Raw genomic sequence first — 13,123 nt, forward strand, 5'->3', positions numbered from 1 at the left:
TCCAGCGAGAGAAATGAAGTATGCACACGAGATTGAAATTCTAGCCACCCGGTGCATGTAATGCGAGACTCGCTAATTACTCTGTCTCGCTCGCTCGCCACGTACGTCAGTCACTTTCATCTTCGAACTGTACGTACGTGTAAAAATCGTTACCTATCCCGCTTTCGAATGACCGATATAGTTCTTTCTTCGCACGATGTTCGAAATTTTCTAGTGCACGTATCGCACACTTATTTATTTATTTATTCATTTACGGGATAAATCCTATAGAATAGAAAGAAAATAAAAAGAAAGATTAGTCGTAAGAATGTGTAACACGAAATTGAAACTTAAATCTAGTAAAAGTGGAAAAGAAATCGATACATTTACAGTCCTTGTTAATACACTTTAGAACAGTGTTCAAGCAATTATCAGACTCGTATCGGAACATTTAAAAATGTCAAGACACAATCTATTGCTTGGACACCAATTCATCAAATTACTAACGTGAGATTGTACAAGAAATGTACCACCAGAGGAGTCAATACTACAAAAGATTTTGAGGTCGTCATCGAACAATAGAAAATAATGTTAGTTCAACCGTTTCGAAAATGAATCGTTCCGTTTCTAGAAGAATCAGTTTCTCGGTGAAACACTTCTAAATTAATTATAATTTTTGGAAATCATTTTCTCACCGATTTTGAAACTACTGTCGCCCGAGAAGCCAATATTAGAACCGAAAATTCCCAGTGATTAGAAATCAAGGCACTTACGTAGCGGAATTGAATCGAATCGAATCGAACGAATGTAATGCGAGGCTCGCTCGCTGTTCGTCCGTCTCTCTCGCTCTCGTAAGCGAACCGGGGATTTCGTTCTTCAGACTCGAAAGCAGGATACCGTCATCGAGAAACAACTACCAATTCCTTCCCGCGACTTTCTCACATCCGTACCTGTGTTCGACAATCTCTTTTCGATTCGGTTGAACGCGGCCTCCCATTCAACGAACAATTTTTACCGAAACGATGTATTGTCGCGCGCACTCCTGCAACGTGAAATTCCGGATCGCGGGGTCGACCGGGTTCGTGGAAACTTATCGTGCACGAAATAAAAGGGCCGGAGACGCTCTCGCGGGGTATTACGTCCTCGAACGCATAAAGGGAAGCTCGAGGGCGCATAGACGTAACCGAGTGGAATTTGCATTCTAACCGCGAGACCGGAATGCGCGTAATATTTTCAGGCGATCAACTATCGATACGAGCTACTCACTGGGTGTTCTTTCTTTCTTTCATTCTTTATTCGTTCTCCGTTTCGTTGAACGAGGATCCGTCGTGCACGTCAGTTTTAACGATCCATGGATCTCGATCGGAGCTCGTAAAAATCTTCTTTCTTTCTTTTCTTTTTTTCTTTTTTTTTTCTCCCCCACTACCACGCTCCCTGGAGAACTTAACGGTATTCGAATCCGTGGAAATACTCGTCGAACGATCGCCGCGCGTTCGCGAAGCCGTAGGTCGATCGAAGATCGTCCAGACACAGCAATAGAGAGACAAAACGGTGAAACGTTGAACGTTTTGTCCGCGTCGTTAGTTCCAGAATTAATTAGAATCGATGTAAGAAGCGAACAATGGCGACGGGGACTCGATTTGGCTGTAAATCGAGTCACTCGTCACGTAGCGGTGAAAGGGTTACGGTTCGAACCGCGAAGGCGAGACACCTTCGACGAAGTAACTACGATAATGGGAGAACACCGCGGATCCGTGAACACGTACTAATTATTCGATAACTCGCTATCGTTTTACCATTAAATACTGTTTAACGAGAGTAAATGTGAACCACGCCGATCGCCTTAGGCGTTCGCGCGACCATTTTTTGCAAACCGAAACTTTTTTCCAAGAATCTCTCTGTGTGTATGTGTGTGTCAGTACCTAATTACCTTAACCTACGTACACACGATGTTACTTAAACGATAAGCATAAGCAGTTTGGACGAACGGACGCATTAATGCGAAACGTTCGAACGAAACGAGGGGAATGAATTACGAAGGGAACGTTTCTCGAAGAACTGCCCCTTGAGAACGATGGAAACCGAAAAAAAATGTTTAACGATCATTCTAATTAATATTTACGCTCGTACCGTCTCTGAACCTAAGCGACACGAAATTAGTAAATGGATTAACGAAGACACGATACTTTGTATTTATACACATTGTACACAGATATGTATATTATTACTGTTATTAATATTATTCTTATTAATTATTAACAGATTACCATTATTCTTATTATCGCCGTTGTCATTCTCGTTCTTATCGCCATCGATCATTCTTATACATATATACATATATATATATATTATATATTAAGTAATCAAACGTCGCCGTAGGGATCCAACGATCGACCTTAATTATTATTTCGATTCGTCGACCGGCACCCTTTGTCTGCTCGAGATAATAGGGTGGCGCGAAATCGTCCACTGTGTTCAAACCCACGCTTTCAATATTAATAGCAAATTCAATCTCGCGACGGATTCATTTCGAATTTCGTTCGGGTACATTCCATTAACCGATCTAGTTCACGCGCGAGAAGTTTGGAAGAAAGGGCAATGCTGTCCAACGTTTAAAAAAAAAGAAATTTACTCACTTTTCCCGCAAATTTCCTCATTTTCCATACCGTACGAAATTTATAACTCAATTATTCGTATTCCGTTATCACAAATAGATCACATTCAACTCCTTTCATTTTCTCGAAACTCCTTTTCATTCAATCGCTATTATATTTTATATACATATATTTTTATACACTGTTTCATACGATAACAAAATTTCTCCACCTTTTTTCGTAGAGTTACACCGAACGAGAAAAATATAATCTCGTCCAATGAGGATTGATAAACGATCGAAACGTTACAAACCACTGGTACAAATAAGGCCACAAGTTCGTACAACGATAACGTATACAGAAATCAAATATTTTGAATAATTTTCACTTCGCGCAAAAATTCTAAACACTGTTTTTTCGCCTAGCTGAACCTCATCATCCTCGTAAGGGGTTGAAGTGGATAAAAATCGTGAAATTTAAAGGACAAATTCGGATGAAATTTTCGTATGTTAAAATTTCCCGCGATTTTCCAATTAAATCTCCGCGTTCGGTCGAAATTATACGTTTTAATTCCGCAACGACGAAGACGTCGAGCGTCGCCGCGCGTCCCCGAGATTTATGCAACCACGGTCAGAGACTTTTATCATTCGATTCATCTCACGGAAACGCGAACTTCCGCGATTCGTTCGCGCCGGTTGGCACTTATTTCGAAAATCCCGCGAGAGATTAATTGCATCGGAACGCGCGTGAACTTATATCTCGTCCCGAATCACCGCTTGAGAAATTAAACGAGCTACACTTTTATACAAAGAATAATGGAATATCGATTGCTCTTGTAGAACGTGGTAAGAAAAATTCATCAAACTTTCCCGAGCACACACATTAATTGCGAGAATTCGAACAATTCGACGTCTCGACCTTATTTCTCCTCGCGAAGGGTTCTGTTAAATTTCAGAAGAAAAAAGAAATATTTACCCATTGAACGAACTTACGATTCCTGGGTGAAAAATTACAATAACGTTAAAGATCGAAATAATTGTTTCGTTGGTCCCGTTCGACCGCGAGGCTCCCATCCGAAAATCAAAATCCGTGGATTTGTTCCGGGACAATTGAAAAAAATTCAATTGGAGCACGGAGACCGAGATAAAAATATGAAAATTCTGCCGCATTAAGCTCCCCGTTCCGGTGTACTCGAATCGAGATTTACGAGCCACTAATTATTTTACCCGCGCGTATTACGAGACACTCTTCGCGTTTCGTTTTTTTCCGTTCTCCGTCCATTTTTAAACTGTGTATCATTTGTTTACGCGTTCAATTATCATCCGTGGACTCGGCTCGCCATTGTTCCCGACCGCTGAAGCACGAAACAGAGCGTTCCCAGTTTCGAAATTTGCGGTGCCGTAAAAACAGTGGTTCGCGGGTTTTTCCCTCGGCTTCGATTCAAAGTGAACCATTTTCCATTTCGGGTCGACGATGTTTCGGTTAGCCGACATTCCGGGCTCTTTCAGCGATCGTTTCCCTCTTTCAAATTAATCCATTATTTTCGCATTTAACGCGATGTTTCCGCTTAATTCCCAGCGCGGACTGATAGACGTTTCAAAGGGAACGCACGGACGATTTCGCGCCTAGGTCTCGCGAGACGATCTCTATCGATAATATTGGAGCAATGAAATCACTGTGATATCACTAAAACGCTTTCAAGGTGTGTGTTGGGATCGACGATTAACACCGCGCCCGCGGGGCTGGGCGCGGCGAGGATTCAAATGAAAAAAAAAATGACTGAAATGGGACTAGATATTCGGGGGGAGAGAGAGAGAGAGAGAGAAAAAAAAAAGAATATAATGATTTATGGTATCGATTATCGTAAATTATTGTAAATCATATTATATTGTATATACGTATATATATATATACACACACACATTACGAAATTGTATTAATAATCGGATGAATCTATATATATACATATGTATCTACATAATTTATATATATATATATATATATATATATATATATATATATATATATATATATATATATATAGATTGTGTATACATACTCATATAGATAGAATACGAAATACTACGATGAATATTAATATCACTAAAGACTACTGTCATCGTACTACTACCGTCACTGTTCGCGGTCGGATCGAAATCAATTGACCGCTCGAGTTCACCCAGCAGTGGCCACCCCCACCACGCTGGAAGAACCACCCACCCCACCACTGTCCACCGAGGCAACCAATCACCGGGCGCGAAACCACGCCTCGAGCGGCCAGTTTGGGTTCGATCGGGCCGCGGTCGTCGCTATCACCGACGCAACAAGTCCTATTGTCTAATAGCGTTGATGTCTGTCGCAGAGAGAGCGAGAGAGCGCATGGTGTGGATCGAGAAGAAAAAGAAAAAAGAAAAAAAATTTTTTTCGAACGCGAACACCGTCGCCTATGCCCGTGCTGTTCGCGAAGCGGCGTTTTGTAGTTGTACATAGGGAAACCAAGCGGGCCGGAAACGGTCTCGTTTTCCGACTTTTTTCGGCTAAGTAGATCCTTAGACGTAAGTAAAAACGGTTAATTGATTCACCGATTAACGCGGATCGCGAACAGAAGAAGACGAAGCGAGAAAAAAAAAAGAAGAAGAAAAAAAAAGAAAAAAATGAGAAAGAGAGGAGAAAATCACACACGCAAGAGGAGAATAAGAAAACAATTCTAATAGTCTATTAAAGCTGAGAATTCTATCTAGAGACAATAGCGAGAGCGCGCGAACGAGGGAACTTGTCGCGCGCAAGCGACAAGTGATCGATAATCGTACCGTTCTGTAACGGGTGAGTCCCGAAAACCGGAATCGGAAACGATCGCGGTTCTCGCGCGCCGCGTGTTCCCGTTTCGCCCTATAACGAACGAACCGATGATAATCGAGACAGGTGAGAGAAGCGAGAATTGTGTTTGTTCCTCGTGCCGATTATTTCGATTACGCCGACAGCGGACGAGATGACTGTTTTTATTCTGTTCTATGAACAGGCCACGACGCGCGGGGGACCTCGATCCCTGGTATAATTAATCGTTTTCGTGGTAATCGAACCTTTTAATGCCATCGTCGACGCGATTCATCGACGTAACCGCGGTTCTGTTTAATTGCTTCCCCCCTCGGCGATCGTTTTCCTGTTTAATTCGTGTATCGGGAGCGAATCACGGTGAGCTGTAATTTTCGGACGGAGGACTCCCGCGCGTTGTGATCGGAACGATTCAATCGCTGTCGATAAGCCACGATAGCGACCATGCACCCACCGATCGCGTTGCAAATGCTTGAACAATCAAGACGGGGAAAGATACTGTCGCGAAACGAAAGACGTTCGTACGCGAATCTCTCTCGTTATCCCTTCGACCCTTCCGCTCGAACGCGAGGCCATGTCGCTTCGGGTGGACACACGCGAATGGCGTCCCGTTCCGACACTAACTGTAAGTTACTATGATTACCGAGGAGCGGGGCACGAGACTGTACCAATGATCCTCGTCACTCGAGAATACACACCAGGGATCGAAACAGTTGTGGAACTCTTTCAACAGGCACCATTTGGAACGTTCACTTGGAACTTAAAAAGATATATATATATATATAAATGTTCCAACGATCTTGAAGATAGACAATTTTGTAGGAATAGAATTTACAAGTAAAGTAAAAACATTCTCCTGCAAGTGGAACAGATATTTTTCGTTTAACGCTCACGTTGGTTCGCGATTGAAGATTTAGCATTTTTTTACGATAAAATTTCTGAAACGTTTCCACAGGATTTTTTATCCCATAAAATATCGATTCAAGTTGATCGTAGCGATGCCAGCACAGTTTAGTATTTTTATTAATCGTTTGGGTCTGTTTGTTTTGTTTTTTGGGCTCCCTTCAGTATACAAGAAATCCATTTAGCATAATTAACCGAAGAGGAGAACATTCGATAAAAGTATTAAACTTCGCTTGTGTCGGTACGATCTTATCGGATTTTATTCGATTTTATCGCACAAATTGTAAAATATCTGTTCCGTAAGAACAGTGTTTAAAAAAGTTCTTAACGGTGAATATTTTCATCCGCGAAGATATCATAGGTACAATTCTTTCAAACATAGAGTTCTAACTGAATTTCAAGAAGAAAGTGACCGTTTCTTCCGATCCCTGGAACCCACGATTCCAAAGCTTACTCCTAATCAAAATTTTTAATCACCGGATATGTCGCAGAGGTTCCCAAACTTTCTCAATTCACGGGTCCGTTGATATCTGTGGAATACTTTTACGGTGCAAAAAAGAAGAAAACAAACATCTAACGATACATGGAACAATTAAGTCCAAACAATTCAATACGTGACAAGTATTTCTTGTTGGGCAGATGAAAAATGGTCGTAAGAGTATTTCGATAAAAAACTAATTAACTAACTTAACAGTTTTCGATAAAAAAAAAAATTGATAACCCTTTCTTCGTTAAATGAGAGAAGAATATGGAAAAAATACCATTTCCTTTATTCGTACCACGAACAAAAATGAAATTTAATCACCAGCATTGGGAATAATATTTTCAAGAGTTTTCAATCTTCGTTGGTATTTTCCTTAAATAATTCGAATATCTCGTTCCGGTGAATTCGTTGCGCGCAGTTTGAGAACCTCTGCGCAAAGGTGTCACCGATCATTCTACTTCGAGCGCGTTTCGTTTTCATTTCTATCCACGCGCGAGAGTTGTTTCTCTCTTCACGGCTGGGGGACACAGCTTCCGTATTCGTCGAGGCAGACGGCCGCCAGCTCGTCGTAATATTTATTGCCAGCGACTAATTGTAACGTTTAATAATAAAAAAAAGAGAAGAAAAAAAACTGAAAAGCAGAAAAACCGCGTTCACCGTTCCGATGATACGTTAATCGCGAATTCGCGATTTCGCGTTACGGACGAAACAAAGCAGACTGCGCGGCTAACCACGATTCGCCATGCCGAATCGATTTTTGTACTTTACTTTTTCCGTTTTTAGTCCATTGTTTCTCCTCCGACGCGTGGACGCTCCGTTCTCGCGGCGATAAGCAGCAATAACGTCACCCTACTCGTAAAGCCACACTCAGACCAAAAACGTTCAGCCTGAATCGCGTGCACCGAGTCTGCGTACCGTGGCTGACTAATTTCCTACGATCCGTCGTCGTTGAAATCCACGAGGAAGTAGAAAAATTACGAAACAAGTATCAGTTTCCCAATTGAAGGGAAAATCGAGCGAAAGTTGAACCAAGAACGATACACGGACTCCTGGGCGAGGTGCTATCAAGTCCGCGGTGAACGCTGGACCGCGAGAACGAGTGCGCAGGTCTGCGCGCGCAGACCTGCGCAACGTGAGGCCTTTCACCTACGAGCCACGTAGCGCGCAGCCTCGATGGACGCAGAATTCGTTTCACGTCAAGTTTAATCTACAAAAGTCTTCCATTCCTTCCTCTAAACGTGTATTCGTCTACGTATTCGACTGTTTTGGGTTGCGCGATTCGACGCAAGTACAGAGGGCGCGCAGATCGCCGGTTCCTCGACACGGGTCGCATCGAAATGCGTCCAACCACTCGCATATCGTGTCGGTTAATTTCAAATATTTCCGTTGCTCGAACGGGGAGATTTTGGCGCGCGTTTCGAAAAAAAGAAACAATGCGGCACCGATCGAACCACCGTAACTCGTTTACGGGAGTGGACCAGTATTTCGATCGCGATTCCCCGCGCAACGGGAGACAATAACGCTCCGAGGAATCACAATGAATTTTTAATACGCGACACGCCGTCCGCACTCGAAGAACTCGTTCCGTACGGGGAAACCTAGTTATCCGTTAGGGTGTCTGTTTTATACAACGAAGTTGTAATTCGCAGCGACGAAAAATCAGCGAAAAAAATCCTCGAGGCGGCGACTTCCACGGTAAATTGATTCAACGAAACTTTCGACTCGTCCGCGCCGGATCTCCCCGTTACTTCTCGCCCCCTGCGTCCGAGGGGACGTTAGGGGGTGTCGCTTCCGGGCATCATTTTCCGAGAGTCCTTCGAGCGAACCAGACGCGATTCAATTCGCTGATTCCGCTAGAGGGGGTACCGAACCGTTGCGCTGAAACTTTTCGAGAAACAAAAACAACTTGTTGCGTTCGTATTTACACTCGCGACGCACGAACACGTCAGGTAATAATATACGCGGTTGTAATGTAACGAGCTCGAGGTCTGAGATCTTGTGAAAGCTGTCGCGTGAAATTTTTACGCTCGACTGCGAAACGTGTCGTTTCACTGTCCCGATAACGGTGTCGGTAATGCGAGTGTTGGAACGGACGGAGGAGAGCGATGTTTATCGATCATTGCGTGGAGAACCGGCAATTCTGCGACGATTCCTGGGCTGACGGTACCTCTTGGATGGAGACGAGAACTGGCAAATATGGCGAACAGAAAGTACGAGAGGGGCTTGATTTGAGCTACGTTCGTACGTTTGCAACGTGATACGCGCATCGCGCACGAATAACCCCCAAGGTTAGTTATTTGAAGAGAAACGAAGAAACAATTTAATTCCGTTGCGAGTGGGGCATTAGATTTGCAGAAATGTGGCTTTATAGTGCACACTGATTTGTGGATCTGAGAAATTTGTAACCAACAGGACCTGTAAAAGTATCGTTCTTGAACTGTGTCTTACAATGTACCATTGTACATGTGGGAGTGTGGCTTTAGGCTATCTCCTCATAATAAACTCGAAGTGTTTAAAAGGGAAGCGTTTTTATTAGCAATAGGTATTTTATATGCGTTTCGCGCCATTATGTTTCACACGTGGGAATCTGGTTTGTATATTTCTTTGGTAAAATGGGGTAAAGAACCGTTAGATAAAAAAGTAGGCACACCTTAAGCCGCATTCCTGCATCTGCAACGTGACACGCAAATCGTGCTTAAAAATATTGGAGAATCTCGCGTTTAAAGGGCACACGAGTAACGTTTCGATTATGTTTCGGCCTATCGTGTCACCTATCGTTCGTCAATTTGCCTGTTCTCGTCGCCCGAGTGAAAAATATCGCAATTATGGTGTCGAGGATCCAAAAGACACGGATCTCTCTCGATATGGTCGTCGATGATTGAAAACACGTTCAGGAAACAGAACAGAGGTGAAAGTAACTAGAGTGGTTTACGAAAACACAAGAAGAATCAAAAGTTCGTGGTACGCGTGTCCTGGCAATAACCGTATAGGTATGTTTGATGACAGTAACATAAGTTTGACTCCGGGTATCGTCGAACGTGTCCTTCGAAGGCACAGTCGTCACGCGTCCTGTAATCATTTTATGGTTGTACCGTTGCGTTCGTCCTGATTTAATTGTAAGTTTTGTAACACGAGACCGGGTTAACTTGTCGAAATTGACTCAAGCGGTGTGTGTTTTGCGGATGTTGTAGCGATTAGAAATATTGTAACGCATTTGTTTCGTATCCTCGAAGAACGGAAGAGAGATCCAGAGAGTTGCGAGTGATCGATAGTTCGACAGAAACCGAAACACGGGTTCCGTTCTCGAAAATGGTACGAGAAAACAGGTACACGAATCGAAGCAGCGAGTTGCATCTCGTTGGGGCGTTTAAAACAACGCGTAAGAAAATCGAGCTTCCGCGTTGAGGAGACCGAGAAAGTGAAGGTTAGAGGATGGGGAAACGAGGGTCAAGGGAAATAATGAAACGCCCTTGACAAAGAGTAGCGTAATTACGAAACAAATGGAAACGATTAAGCAGCTTTTGCCGGCTCGCCGTGCCGTTGTGCTCGAATTGCCTGTTTTTGCATCGCCGTCAGGATTGAGATCGAACGATCGATCGATCGATCGCCGGTGAAACCCTTAAGAAGGTCAAGGAACACGAGTACTACGATGTATACCGACATTAAACGAAAAGGAAACTATCAGTACATTACGACTTTGTTTTATAAAAGAAAGACGAAAAAACGAACCGACCGTGTTGTTTCTTCACCACGCCCCGATCTCCCCTTCCTTTCCACCGTTTCGTGTCCACCAATCGTAACGAACGCTCGCGCAGACCCCTCCCCGTCGTATCAACGAGCTCTCCGATCGGATTGGTATCAACCCCTTGGAGAATTAAGTTTCCAAGTTTTTGGAATTTTTCCTCGCAGTAAAGAATACCACGGGAACTGTACCTCGTATTTATCTCGGAGATGTTCACTTCGCGGGGGTGAAATTTTCTCAAAGCAATTCTTGCGAATGAAGCTTTCACCCATTTTATTTCTGTCTGTGAACTTTTCTAGGAAATGGGGATTGTTCGGGAAGATTGGCCGCATCGTTTGTTAGATAGGAAAGGATTGAAGGAAATTTTTCGTTCGAAGGGATATTACGTTATTTTCGTTATTTTAGACGGTGCTTTAATTTTTAATTATAAGCGGTTCAATCCGATTTGCTCGAGAGTGGAACGAACAATTCACAGCTTCAGAAGCAGGTAGGTGTATTTGTACTTTTCTACCCTGCGCGATTGTAATTTTTCACGGCATTTTTCGCAAAGTATTTAACCCCCTCGCGCTAATGCGAGCATTAAATTTAATACCCGCGGATTGATGAAAGCTCTCGACAAAGCTGCTTACGGTAAATAACTTATAACAGAATTCGAAACTGGCCGAACTTGGTAAAGTCCGATAATTTCGTACGACGTAATTCCGTTGGAGTCCTTCGAAGTATCGGAACCGAGTTTTAAACAATAGTCACACTCGCGAAGTTGTTAATGGCAGTTTCTGATAAGCTGCCGCCCTGCTACCCAGCGATTCGAGCGACGCTCGTTGTCAACGTCGGGACAAGAAAGGAGAGACTTCGACAATGAATTTAGAACTTAGAGTTCGATATAATTTCAAAATAAATAATTACTAATTGTCTCGCCACTTGAATCGCCTCGACCGCTGGGAAAATATTGATTCGAACGAGAACGTGTCCCGATGGTGGTAACAATAATGCGTCTTCGTTGCACCGAGATTCCACACGAAAGAGAAATAAAGTATCGAGTGGAAAGATTCTTTTCTTCCGTGGAAAAGAATGACCAAATTTAAAAAGAATAAATCTCTAAAAGGGAACATCTCAAATTGTAATATTTCTCACAAGTGAATCAAAAATACTTCTGTATTTATCAAACAGAGGATAAAACGAGTCACGAGTGTACTAACTTCAACTGTCTATCGACACATTCCGATTTAAGCAACCCTATATACTGTTGTTGTACCAGTTCGAAGGAAAAATCATTTTTCTCTCCGTAATACAAATCGTAAACTTAAGTATCCTTGAACTTAGTCGCAATATAATTTATATAGCGAACAGCGAATGTACTGGCTACTGTGTACAAGGATCAGAGAATTGGAAAGGAAAAGATACCTCGATAGTTCGTGCGAATCCACTATGGAATAGAATTCAATTCCACAGTTCGATTTGCCTGGATCCATTGTGACGATAGTGGCCCTCGACCGATTTCCGCGACGTAAGCGAACGACAATCCGATTGGGCGCCGAATGAGTTTCGACTCAGCTCGCGATCTGTTGAGGTGTCTGTACGCGCGATGCAAAGTTCAAAAGTGTCCAGTGTACACCCTCGCTATGGGAACGATTCTCGATCGATAATACAAGTTGTTTCACCGCTTGGCAACAAATTTCCGCTTGCAAAAATTACAAAATTAAAGGAAAGCTGCTTCTTGATTTTCGAGTGTTAAGAAAACGAAAGAAGCAATCAATTTCTTGTTAGAAACACTTGAAAATGGATGACTTTCGATAAAGAGAAATAATCTGTACCTTGAAAGATGCTCGATGGAACTTTAAACGAGTGTACCCCTATTTGTCGTACAAACGACGTCGAAGATGCACACGTGTCGCCACGAGCATTTTTCGAGGTAATGCAGTATCGTACGAGAATCTTACAATAAACTGACATAAAATCCTGATGTATTTGAATCACGATTGTTCCAACGAAGCAACAGAATGGAATAGTAATAATTAAAGCAATCTTTTAGAATCACATACAGAGTGATTCTAGAAACTAGGTCGATCTGTGGCTCTATTATAAGGTAAACTACGAGAAAAAAAAAAGTTAAATACCACAATGAAAGACTCGTTAAAAACTTCTTCTATTGGAGCAACGAGTGCTCTGTTTGATTAATCATTTCGACGAATTAAATTTTCGAGAAATTTGGACAAATTGTATTAGAAAACTAATTTAATAGGTATACTTTCGGACGATACGTGTAAATATTCTATAAATTGCATACCTGTCCCCCAAGAAAAATTCCCAAATGCTGTCTCGGTTTTCAACCCGTTGACTCTTCGAACCGGGGAGTCTGTTCGTTGTTCAACGCAACAGATTGTTAAATTATTCGCGAATAATTTACAATCGCCGGGGAAATTTGAATCGAGTCTCGTCAATGCCACAAGTGCTATTGTCCACAGCGGCGAATGCCTTAAATCGAGTCGCTCGCAACCAGACCGACGACGTGCACATCGATGCTTCATGAATGCACCACGATGTCGTTCGAGCAATAACAGTTTGGATCGTGAAAGCCGAAACTATGAT

Source organism: Ptiloglossa arizonensis, chromosome 8 (genome assembly GCF_051014685.1).
Source record: "Ptiloglossa arizonensis isolate GNS036 chromosome 8, iyPtiAriz1_principal, whole genome shotgun sequence".
Classification (NCBI taxonomy): domain Eukaryota; kingdom Metazoa; phylum Arthropoda; class Insecta; order Hymenoptera; family Colletidae; genus Ptiloglossa; species Ptiloglossa arizonensis.